General features: G+C 40.2%; 1 long non-coding RNA gene across 1 annotated transcript; it reads left to right on the top strand.

Annotated features, from left to right (window-relative positions):
- The first annotated feature begins 12,163 nt into the window (after window positions 1-12,163).
- On the top strand, window positions 12,164-12,806 carry LOC122009445. The gene is made up of 2 exons (XR_006119564.1): window positions 12,164-12,436; window positions 12,547-12,806. It is a non-coding gene; the product is annotated as an uncharacterized LOC122009445 (long non-coding RNA).
- Window positions 12,807-13,317: the final 511 nt, after the last annotated feature.

Raw genomic sequence — 13,317 nt, 5'->3', positions numbered from 1 at the left:
TACCCAGTCGGGTAGTTTAGTTTGGGGGTGCCAACTATTCTGGATCCTCCTTCTATTTGATTATATTCCTTTAATTTTATTTGTTAAGATAATTATTTATTTATTTATGAATTAGATTTGGGTTATATTTAGATTAACTTTAGTAAATAAAAGGTACTTGATTATAGCTTGGTATGTAGTGTTTAAGTTTTACTTTAGACTTATAACCCAAGTCTAGATTTCGAGATTTGATTAAATTATTAACAATCTTCTCTAATTTATCAATTTTATCTTTTAAAATATTATTTTGTATCTTTAATTTTCTAAGAGTTAATTTCTTATTTTTATTTGCATTAATTTTATTCATTACATTATTAGCATGCATATCTAATTTTGAAGAGAAATCTATACCAGAGCAAGCAGGATTAGTTAAATTAGTGCAATCATGTGTTGCATAAATTGGATTTTCATATAATGTAAATGTACTAACCTTGATTTCTTCCTCTGGATTCTTGGGTCTTCTTTCTGGGCATTGTCTTTTGCAGTGACCCATTTGTTTGCATTTGGAGCATTTAATTTGTTCCTTCCCTCTTTTGATCATTTTCTCCTTCTTCTTCAATTGTACCGGCCGAGTCTTATGAGTAAGACACTCGTTTTTATAGTGTCCTCTCTCCCTACACTTAAAACAAGTTATGTGACATTTGCATTTTGAATTTACAATCTTACCTCTCAAATTCATGATAATCCTCCCCTTGACTGTTGCCACCTCGAGTTCAGACTCGATTGAGCAATTTCCTCTCTGGCCATTAGTGCTATGAAATCGGTCTGATCTGATTCTTCTGAGTCTGGTTCGGAGGTTGACTCTGGAGATTCGTATTTGGGTTCGCAGTCTTGTTCAATTTCTGACTCTGAAGGAATCTCATGAAGTTTGAGTAGTTTCTCCCAAAGCTCTTTAGCAGTGTCGAACCTTCCGACTCGATCAAGATCTGAATTTGATAGTCCGCCTAGGAGAATACATGTTGCCTTTGCATTTGTCTCGAAGTTTCTTATCGTTTGTGCATCCCACTTGTCATAGGTGATGGATACACCTTCTTCATTTGGGAGGATGAGTCCGATCTGGACTATGGTCCATGTCTCCACTTGGATTTTCAGTTGGTGCTCCATCCGGTCTTTCCAGTAACCAAAATTATTCTGGACAAGAGTGGTAGGCTTGCGGTGTTGTATCCATCTTCATAGGCCATTTAAAAACCTAGCACGCAATATAAACAAAACTTGTTCCAAGACTTGGTCTTGGATTAGTAGTGCAGAATAAAGATAGAAACAGCAATTTACAAATTTTTAAAAAATAATAATAATAATAAAATAATAAAATAAATATTATTAAAATAATATAAAAAATATTATTTGAAAATTTTCTAAATGCGATATTTCGTTAATCCCAATCAATTGTGAAAAGATGAAAATGAATTTTTTGAAAACAGTTTTGGAGGGAAAAACGAAAGGCGTAAGGTTTTATTTTGAGCCTAAACAGACGAAAAAGCCACAAAAAACTGCTTGAATGGTGGTTTCACCTATTCGAAGCAACCCCGCTCTGATACCAATTGTTGGATCGAGATCGCGCTAGAGGGGGGGTGAATAGCGCTCGTGGCTAAATCGGAAAACTATCGGAGTTAAATACGCAGCGGAATAAAAGAAATAATCACACAGAGACAAGTCGATTTTACTTCGTTCGGAGCCTTGATCGACTCCTACTCGAAGGCCCGCGATCCTTGATCGCTTCCGGTGGGCAACAACTATAAGCTCGATAATGATTACAATTTGAAGTACAATAAATGACAACAATTAATTATACCGACGACAGTATCGTAATCTGAAAATTCGGAGCTCCTGGTCGTCGGTGTCTCGTAGCAGCACTTCGGAATCGTCTCGTGAGCAGCTTGTAGCAGAAAGATCGCTTGTAAGTTATTATTTTAAGAAGCTGCTCGAAGTCCCATTATAAAGGGCATCCAAGGCGCCTTGAAAGCCATCCAAGGCGCCTCCACCGCTCCGATTCCATCGTGCAGATAAGCGCTGACCATTCTGCGCTTATCACAGTTGAAGGCGCCTCCATCACCACTCAAGGCGCCTTCAACAGGTCCAAGGCGCCTCCATCACCACTCAAGGCGCCTTGAACACTGTTTCGCAGCCAGCTCTTCCTTTGTACCCGAGGCGCCTCCAAGCTCCATGAAGGCGCCTCGGACACTGTTCATCCGAGGTTGTTCCCGCAAAATGTGTTAGTCCCAAAACACATACCGCAAAACAAAGTTAGCACAAGACACATAAAATAAAGTATAGATCTCCTGGATCGTCTGAAGTCTAACCGGGTTTCCAACCGAAACCTAGGTCGACTGACGCCTATTGTTCCCTACGGGAACGCGTCCTCACCTACTCCCCTCAGGAGAGATTACCTGATGCCAGTCCGGTCCTCCAGACCGACTGGACTTTCCGCCTAGGGTTACCGCCCCCTAGGACCTAAGGTTGCCGCCCCTTAGGGTTTTCCTCCACCTAGGGTTACCGCCCCCTAGGACCTAAGGTTGCCGCCCCTTAGGATTTTCCTCCACCTAGGGTTACCGCCCCCTAGGACCTAAGGTTGCCGCCCCTTAGGATTTTCGTCCACCTAGGGTTACCGCCCCCTAGGACCTAAGGTTGCCGCCCCTTAGGATTTTCTTCCACCTAGGGTTACCGCCCCCTAGGACCTAAGGTTGCCGCCCCTTAGGATTTTCTTCCACCTAGGGTTACCGCCCCCTAGGACCTAAGGTTACCCCCCCCTTAGGATTTTCCTTCACCTAGGGTTACCACCCCCTAGGACCTAAGGTTACCCCCCCTTAGGATTTTCCCCTGCCTAACCGCAGTTAGGACTTTCCTGAAACACTCATTCAACATATTAGATAACAAGGAATCTTAACTTTGAATCCCTTTGCCATTATCAAAACTGAGGTTCGATCGTCGGATGCTTACTGCACCAACACATTATCCGAGCCACCGGCTTGATGTTGAAGACCCGGTGCCGATCGACCGGGCATACATTATCCGAGCCACCGGCTCGATGTCGAAGACCCCGTGCCGATCGGCCGGGCGTACATTATCCGAGCCACCGGCTCGATGTTGAAGACCGTCGAGCGGTGACGTTAAACTCTAGAGTCGAACCAGCGACTATAAAAACCCCGGCTTGAAGACCGTCGAGCGGCGACGTTAAACTCTAGAGTCGAACCGGCGACTATAAAAACCCCGGCTTGAAGACCGTCGAACGACGACGTTAAACTCTAGAGTCGAACCGGCGACTATAAAAACCCCAGCTTGAAGACCGTCGAGCGGCGATGTTAAACCCTAGAGTCGAACCGGCGACTATAAAAACCCCGGCCTGAAGACCATCGAGTGGCGACGTTAAACTCTTGAGTCGAACTGGCGACTATAAAAACCCCGTCTTGAAAACCGTCGAGCGGCGACGTTAAACTCTAGAGTCGAACCGGCGACTATAAAAACCCAGGCTTGAAGACCGTCGAGCGACGACGTTAAACTCTAGAGTCGAACCGGCGACTATAAAAACCCCGGCCTGAAGACCATCGAGCGGCGACGTTAAACCCTAGAGTTGAACCGGCGACTATAAAAACCCCGGCCAGAAGACCGTCGAGCAGCGACGTTAAACTCTAGAGTCGAATCGTCGACTATAAAAACCCCGGATTGAAGACCACTACATGGACCAGCTTATCGGATCTTTTAGCTCCCTCGTTCGGGTTCGAACGACCTTCACTGGTCTCGGACCAATTTCAGATATTTTATCTCCCACGTTCGGGGTCGAGCGTTCTTCACTGGTCTCGGACCAGCTTCGGATATTTTATCTCTCCCGTTCAGGGTAGAGCGTTCTTCACTGTTCTTGGACCAGTTTCAGATATGTTATCTCCCCCGTTCGGGGTCAAGCGTTCTTCACTGGTCTCGGACCAGCTTCGGATATTTTATCTCCCCCGTTCGGGGTCGAGCGTTCTTCACTGGTCTCGGACCAGCTTCGGATATTTTAACTCCCCCGTTCGGGGTCGAGCGTTCTTCACTGGTCTCGAACCAATTTCAGATATGTTATCCCCCCCGTTCGGGGTCGAGCGTTTTTCACTGGTCTCGGACCAATTTCAGATATGTTATCCCCCCCGTTCGGGGTCGAGCGTTCTTCACTGGTCTCGGACCAGCTTCGGATATTTTATCTCCCCCGTTCGGGGTCGAGCGTTCTTCACTGGTCTCGGACCAACTTCGGATATTTTATCTCCCCCGTTCGGGATCGAGCGTTCTTCACTGGTCTCGGACCAGTTTTAGACATGTTATCTCCCCCGTTCGGAGTCGAGCGTTTTTCACTGGTCTCGGACCAGCTTCGGATATTTTATCTCCCCCGTTCAGGGTCGAGCGTTCTTCACTGGTCTCGGACCAGCTTTGGATATTTTATCTCCCCCGTTCGAGGTCGAGCGGTCTTCACTGGTCTCGGACCAGCTTCAGATATTTTATCTCCCCCGTTCGAGGTCAAGAGTTATTCATTGGTCTCGGACCAGTTTCAGATATTTTATCTCCCCCATTCGGGATCGAGCGTTCTTCACCGGTCTCGGACCAGCTTCGGATATTTTATCTCCCCTGTTCGGGGTCGAGCGTTCTTCACTGGTCTCGGACCAGCTTCGGATATTTTATCTCCCCCGTTCGGGGTCGAGCGTTCTTCACTGGTCTCGGACCAGCTTCGGATATTTTATCTCCCCCGTTCGGGGTCGAGCATTCGTCACTAGTCTCGGACGAGTTTCAGATATTCTATTCCTCTCGTTTGGGGTCGAGCAGTCTTCACGAGCATTTATCTCCCCCGTTCGGGGTCGAGCCGCCTTCACGAGCATCTATCTCCCCCATTCGGGGTCGAGCAGTCTTTACGAGCATTTATCTCCCCCGTTCGGGGTCAAGCAGTTTTCACGAGTCGCGGAACATATTGAACTATCGCCGATGGTCACGGACAAGAGTCCTCACTGGTCGCGGGCCGGGATAGCTCAAAGGCTCTGCGCCCGTTAGGCATCGACCACTCAGCTTTACTCGATTGTCATGCCAGCATTTTACGATCAACCGTTGACTATTCTTGGTGTTGCTCGATCAGCACTCTCATAGTCGTCCGACCGGTATCGCGCGACCGCCCGTTCGACCCAATGATTTGACTCGATTATTGGGAGTGATTCAGCTTTGCGATAGACTTTCCAGTCAGTTGGACTTGCGCCTCCTTCGACTAGACTTGAAGGGGAGGCTTGTGATGCGGATAGTGCTGGGGGCAGAGAGGAAATAAGGAGGAAGAGGAAGGGCAATTTGGTCTTTTGACTTTTTGAGGGTTTGTTGTATTAAAAGGCACTGTTCATCGTGCCGGGGGGTGGGGAGTTCGAGTTTTAGGGGCGCCGCCAGCCCCCTCGCGCAGGACGCTGATGTCGGCCAACTTCCCTCCCTCTCCCTTGTCGCCGACGCTCCTCTTCTCTTCTCCTCATCTCGAAACCGCTACCGAGCAACCGCTTCATGTCTTTGCTTCTTCGCCGCCACCACGATGCAAGGGAGGCACAGCCGCGGCCGTTTCTTCCTCGCCACCGGCGAGCCATCTCCCTCCCCTCTCCTTCTCCTCCCGACAGATGCCTCCAGCCGACACGCTGCCTCCGGCCCTCTTGACGCCCCCGAAGTTTCCTCCAGCATGCGTCGTCGCAGCAGCCGTCGGTTGTCGCCGCCTCCATGTGTCGCAATTGCCCCTACGCATTACGACCAACGGGCTTCGCCGCCAGCACGTACCATAACCCCCAGGGGTCGTTGACGCCCCCTCCAGCAAGTGATGTCGCCCCTACCCTAGTGGGCATCACCTCCACCTCTTGCAGCCATTGTCGCTGCCTTCGGCAGTGGACCGCTGCCTACGGTAGTGGCCAACCCCCTCCAGCGGCTGACGCCGCTCGTACCATTTGTCTACGCCGACTTTAGAGTCGAGAGGGTGTTCGGCTGGCGAGCCGATGTAGTTTCGGCCACCGAGCCATTATGTTACGTTGTCTGTATTATTATTATGCTTGTTATTAATATTATCCGGCCTGCGTGCCGTGTGCCGGCCTGCGAGCCGAGAGTGTGTTTGACCTTCGTGTCGTTATTGTATTCCGACCTGCGAGCCGAGGCTGTAGTCCGATAGGGCGTCGTCCTGCAGATCCATAGCGCGTCTGGCTCCGAGCCACCGGAGCTAGCTACCCACCTTATGGACATTTATCTGCTATCCAGAGTCGAGCGACGACTTGATCAGCTCACCCATCCATCCGAAGGCGCCCCCCGGGGCCAGGGTACGTCGCCGTATTCATTTTGTACTTATTTTATTGTCCTATTATTATGTGGATGCTTATCTGTGCGCGGGACCCACCTCGAGCATCGAGGTACCAGGGATCAGGGCAACCCGATCACTGGTTGCAGGTGTTGTTGACTAGAAGACATCGGACAACTTAGTCAACATGGGAGACAGCTCATCAGCCGGGTTATGAGGATGCGGTCAACCTTCCAGACACGTCATATCGGCAGGTCCGTCTTCTCAGCTTCCCGACAGGATCAACACCCTTAGTTAATTTTATTTGAAAAATAAGGTTATCATTCTTTTTATAAATTTGTTGAAATTTGCTACTACAGCATTATTAGTTCAAATTCTGAATTATGATTTGAATTTTCCTAGATACCAAGTAACTATGAGTACTAAAAGATTAGTATAAACTAATTGACCTTAACTAGTTTGTGTTTTATTTCCATTAGAGACATTTTCATATGATAGGAATTTTAAGAATACATCTCATGCTCTCCATGTCATATGAAATTCGGATATTTGTAGCTATTATTTAATATGATGAAATAGGTTGTATTATAACAATTTGATATGGTAAAATAGGTTATATCATATTTACGATACTTGTAGTTAGCTTCAAGGTACTTCTTATAATTTAAGTTATCATTGCTATGAAATGGATGGTTCATACTAGCTTCAAGGCGTTTCTTACCATTTAATTTACCATTGCTATAAAATATTGATTAATGCTCTCAATATTGTTTTGATTAAATGATTATGAGCCATTTTGCTATTAATTGTATAGGATTTTTTATTTTCTCATTGCAAATTTATCGTATAGTCTAATTATGGGGTGTTATAAATACTAACATACTTTCTTTTTCCAATTTAAAAGGGAGTACATGATATTGGTAAACTTATAAATGTTAAGTAGATTATGTCCTTATATTTTTTTGCTCGTTTCTCTTTGTTTCCCTTGATTCTAGTTTATTTATCATCATAGGTTTTCACTTTAGCATCTTAAATTACTACTCTGTAGAGTGAGTACTTACAATTATTATCTATTAGAATGATTTGCTTACATGAGACTGTTAGAATTTAAGTAATTATCTTTCTTGTTACAAATGATCTACTTTATTTGTTTGTTTTTATGCAGGAAGAGAATATTTGATAGGGAAGAAAGTTTTTGCGGACCAAGAAGATGAGTTGTATCTTAGTTTTTTTTATTTTAAATCCTTATTTAACTTCTTGGATTGTTAGACTTGTATAACTTTTGGAGTACAACTTGTATATTATTTGGAGTAGCTGGAAGAAGAATGATCTTGTATAACTTGTTGAGACTTTTGAATTTGTTGTGTTGAGACCTTTGAATTTGTTGTATTATGATTTGATTTTATTTATTAATAGATATATGTGAAATAAGATGTGATAATATTAATTAGGATGCGTTGAATGTATATAATGTGTTATTTGAATTTGTTGTATATATGTATGTATTGATTGAATTGTAGAAATAAATTGTTGCTAGATTTTTTTTTTGATTTAGGGACGAATTTGACAACGAAAATAATTTGTCACAAACTTATCGTAATTATTGTGCATCGATAATTTCACGACAAAATCATTTTCATTCCAAATTTCGTCACAAAATCTGGGACGAATCTGTGGATTCGTCCCAGAATCTGGGACGAAATATGGGACGAATGATTCTTTGTTTCAAATTAAATTAGTATTTTCGTTGCTAAATTCGTCGCAAATTTTGCAACAAGATTAATATTTGTTGCAAAGGTTTGGTGAAAATTGACAACGAATTTGACAATGAAAATCTAGTTCGTTGCCAAATTTTGTTGCCAAATTAGGGATAAAATTGACAACAAAAATAAATTTGTCACTGATTTCGTCTCCAAATTCGTTGCTAAGTTTGCAACAAAGTAAATATTCGTTCCAAAATTGTATAGGATATTGCGACAAATAATGTTTTTGTTGCAAATTTGACTACGAATTTGGGGACGAAATATTATTCGTCGCCAATTTCGTCCCCAAATTCGTTGCCAAATTTGCAACAACAAAATATTCGTTCCAAAAGTTTGCAACAAGAGGTTTGAGACTAAAATATTTTCGTCGCAGAATTCGTCCCAAAAAATTTTGCAACGAAATTTTTTTATAAATTCGTCCGAACAATGTATTTTTTGTAGTGTTTCAATAGCTCTTTTATATATATTCAATATATATTTGGGGGCGAGCGTATTCGTCTTTTGCCACAATATATACTTATAGTATACCATTTCTCCACATTGAAAGGTCGTATGTGTATATATATATATCATCTTGTACATTCAATTTCATATTTACAAATTCAATTCAATCAGTATTATATTTGATTAAGTCATGCAATATGGGAATGTATCTTTGAAGTTGAACAAAGATGCATCACTTACGTGTTGGATAACCTAATGATCCATCATTGCAGTTCTCAGTATTCTTGTAGTTGATCTTCCTGTAGAACCAAAACTTTGTTTCTGAGTTGCGTTGGGTGTGCAGTCTCCCTTTCTGTTGTAGAATGAACCTAATTAAAATTCCTGACGTATATGCAGACGCAACGGCTGATGTGAATGCATGGAGAGGTTGAAGTCAAATGATTTGACCGTACGCCCATCTTTCGCCCATCGTCTTTATCTTCTGGATCCCTGAAAAAGTCAGCGACGACGGTAATTGCTTCAAAACAACCACAACCGCTGCAATGCTCAGCAGCACGCATGCAGTTGTTTGTATAGCAAAAGTTCTAGAACGCGGGCGGTTAAAGCGATGAGAAAGAACAACGACGAAGAACTCATATTTTTTATTTTTTCGCACGCACACGTTTGAAACTGGCGTCCCGTTATTGTTGGACATTTGTGGATTCGGCATTAATTAGGAAAGCATTATAAATGACTGCGATCTGACGCTTGAGTTGGTTGACTTGGCTGTAGGGCTGTAAACAAGTCAAGCCGAGCCGAGCTTAGCTTTGGGGTGTTCAAGCTTGTTTGATAAGATAACCGAGCCGAGCTTAAAATGAACCAAGCTTTTGAAATGAGTGTTCAAGCTTGGCTTGGTTTATTTTTTATGAGCTTGAGCTTGTTTGAAGCTTGGCTTGAGCTTGGTTCGTTTAGATGTTATCAAGCTCTCAATTCAAGCTTGGCTTGAGCTTGGTTCGAGCTTGACTTGAGCTTGGTTTGAGCTTGGTTCGTTTAGATATTATCAAGCTCTCAATTCAAGCTTGTTTGATTGTTTGAAACTTTTAATTGTTTGATTGGTTATTAAGATTGATCGTTTAAATTTATTTATTTATTTATTTTATTATTAATTTAGCATATTGAAAAGAGTTTTATTAATAAATATGGTTCGTGAACATTGTTCACGAACGCTGTTCACGAACGTTGTTCACGAACGTTAACGAGCTGAACACATATGTGTTCAAGCTTGTTTGTTTAGCTTAACGAGCTGTTCAAGCTTGTTTGTTTAATCAATCTTATGTATAATGAACGAACATAAACAAGCTCTTACCAAGCCGAACACCAAGCTTGTTCACGAATGCTTGGTTCATTTACAACCCTACTTGGCTGATAATAATTTTCATTTATACGTATAATATATTATGTATATTCAGATAATCACCAACGGTGGTTGGGAAAGAGTGCCCATGTTAATGTTAACGTTAATGTTAATATTAATATTAATGTGGGAATATTATAACATTTAAATAGTATTAATACGTGGGTATTATAATATTCACATGATATTACAATCAATGTGAATGAATGTTATAATACCAACACATTAACAAAAGTTAAATTTTATAAAAAATATAAGAAAATTAAGTTTAGGTATAAAAATAAAGATAAATGAAAGTGGATGTGTTTTAATAAAAAAAATATATTAATATAATGAGTATGTGATATGTGAATTTTATGTTTTTTTAATAAGATAATATAGATTAACGTTCAAATCAATACGGATACCCTTACAATTAATATGAAGAGGTATTATAATACACACACCTCAACGTTCAATTCTTTGAGCGCAATTAATGAACAAAATAAAAAAAAAAACATTTAGTCATGTGAGTGCAAACATATTTAATTATTTACAAAAATAAAATTTAAAATATATTTATTTATTTAATATAAAAGAAGAATAAAAATAATAAGTGGAAAGTGAAAATCCACAAATAATAAGTGTTAATATTAAAATGACATAGTATGTATTAATAAAAAGGAGATGTTAATATAATAGTTATGTGATATATGATGTATATTAACCTTTAAATCAATACGGATACCCTAAGATTTAGATTAACTTCAGGTTGTATGGAGAGTATGCATGAACGTGGCCTCCTCTTGATAGTTCTGTACCGTCTAATTTGATCTTGCCATCAATTGATAAGATCGTCTCAAGAGATTCGATGGGACTAGTCAAATTATACACACAGATTGGGTCAGACAAACTAGTTGGTATGATCGAATTGGTCGGTCCATTCAAATTGATCTGCTGGGTCTGTAATGTGAATCAGGTCAAGTTATATAAGTAGTCATAATTTTTACAATCATGGTATAATGTTGCCATGATTATTTAAATATTTTTGGCGTATAATATCTTCGCAAAAGATTATTTCTAAATTATATATATATATATATATATATATATATATATATATATATATATATATATATATATATATATATATATAGATAGATAGATAGATAGATAGATAGTTATCTCAATCACAGAATTACTTTAGATAAGTTTTAAATTTTAAAAATTATTTAAAAAAAAACTTAATCAGGTTAGGGGATTGCAACGACTCAACCTCAATTTAGATTGATGTTGGATTGATTTAAGATTGGTTATAGTATTAAGTAGGAGATTTCATATTCAAGGCTCTAAAGACAACGTATAATCACTTTCATAAATGTCATCTTTTTATTTTTTTAATGATAATTATAATCACTAAAAATTACAAGCTAATATGTCATCATTGAAGTAAGCATTTTAATGAGATTTTCAAATTATCATTGCCTTCGATATCGCCCAATTGTCATTATTACTTCCACTAGAAGCAAGCCGAGGAAAGAAAATAAAATCCTTTCCATTCAGTCTTTGTTTCATAGCTATCTTTATAACCTAAGCAAGGATAGTCAGCTAATTTTGTTGGTATTAACAAATTTTATTAATATTTTGAATTCAAATAAAAAAATGTTCCTTTTTTAAAGAAATAGAAAAAATAACTAAGATATTTGAATCTTAGATCATGATAATCTCTTTCATATTTCTAACCTACCATCTGTATAAACAAACAACTTCTTCAATCTTTACACTCGACGTGGACCTTAAAAAAGTTGATTTTTTCATCCCACACAATTCTACATACTTTACGTGCCTTTACAAAGACCACACGTCCATGAATATCTTAACATAATCTAGAACCCTGAAAGAAAATAATGAAAATCTAGAACCACATGGTCAAAAAATAAATCTGGTCAACTAGCAGGCTAGCTAGGACATCAGAACCAATATACCACCTTAATTATGAATTGTACACAAATCATTGAATCCAATCTTTTTTTAGGTGGAGACATGGGGAGGCCCTTAAATTTGGAACCTTCTTCTTTAAATACTAGATTTTGACCAAATCTGAACAATTTCGGCTGCTCGCGCTACAAAATCCAACCGAGCGCGTAATTCCAATCTAAAAAGTCAACGCGAATCCTTGGCTGACAGATATCACGAGAGGCACCTCATGGAAAACACCAAACACATTGATTAATTAATCTATGACCAAGTTTCATTTCTTACTCCTACAAATTGCTAATTTTTTGAAAAAGCTCCTCACAATTTCAGTCCAAAATCCAAATGTCTCCTCCTTCACAAATTTCCTCCTGATTGAATTATCAACTCCAGCCGCAAGTTGCCCTATTTAATCTTGCCACTTCCTCCTGTTTTCCTGACTCATCAAGCAGCGGAGAAACGATGTCAAAGTTTGCAGCTCTGTTCGTCGTGGCCCTTCTCTTGCTCAATGGAACCCTCAGCCGGGCAGCAAGACCTGCGCCAGCAGATCCGAGCAGTAATGGCCGACAACTGCAACCGGAGGTGTGTGTCTGTGTCTGTGTCTGTGTCTGAGAGTTTGTGCTGTACACTTTTCAGAGGAATTTCTCTGTTTTTATTAAGGTGCATGGTTTTGATCTTAATTTTGAGAACAGGCAAAGGAAGAAGAAGAGTGTGGGGGAGAAGGAGAGCAAGAGTGCCTGATGAGGAGAACTCTGGTGGCACACACAGACTACATCTATACTCAGAACAAGCAGCCTTGATATGATAATCTATAGCTAATTCACTTTCTCTGGCAGCTTATACAATTTTTTCTCCTCCCTCCCTATTCAGAGCCTTTTGTAGATCTGATTGTGAATTTGGTTGTTCCTTTTTGTGTATGCAAAAATATCAGAAGAAGATTTTGTGCTAAAAATATTCCAGACCTCTCATGCTCAAGGAAAGTTCAGGTTGCTTCAAACAGATTAATCTCCGAAAACATTAGAAATAGCTCAGATATATTCATTCCCTTCTCATTCAATGCCGCGGTGATAATTTCAGTGTTCAACTTTGTTTCAACCTTTTAATTATATATTGGGTAAAAGTAAACAAGTTTTTCTGTATAAACTATCAGAGGATGATCTTATCCGAGTATTGTACTACATTCTCAAATTAATTATTATACTTTGTCGCTTAAAAGGAGATCGGTCAGTTCATCAATTGATCCGGTTGAGTTCAGAAGACGGGGCTGAGTGCCTTCAGTGGCTTATATATATTTTTATATTTTTTATTTTATTATGAAAGATAAATATATATCATCAAATATGTATAATTATATAAAAATAATTATGAAGCCCCTTATATTATATCTGATTAACTGTTGGATTTGGAAGGGGAATCATGATAACGTACATGTGCTAACTCATGTACCATCTCTCACTCTCTCT

Source organism: Zingiber officinale, chromosome 1A (genome assembly GCF_018446385.1).
Source record: "Zingiber officinale cultivar Zhangliang chromosome 1A, Zo_v1.1, whole genome shotgun sequence".
Taxonomy (NCBI): Eukaryota; Viridiplantae; Streptophyta; class Magnoliopsida; order Zingiberales; family Zingiberaceae; genus Zingiber; species Zingiber officinale.
This window is presented reverse-complemented; position numbering and strand designations above follow the sequence as displayed.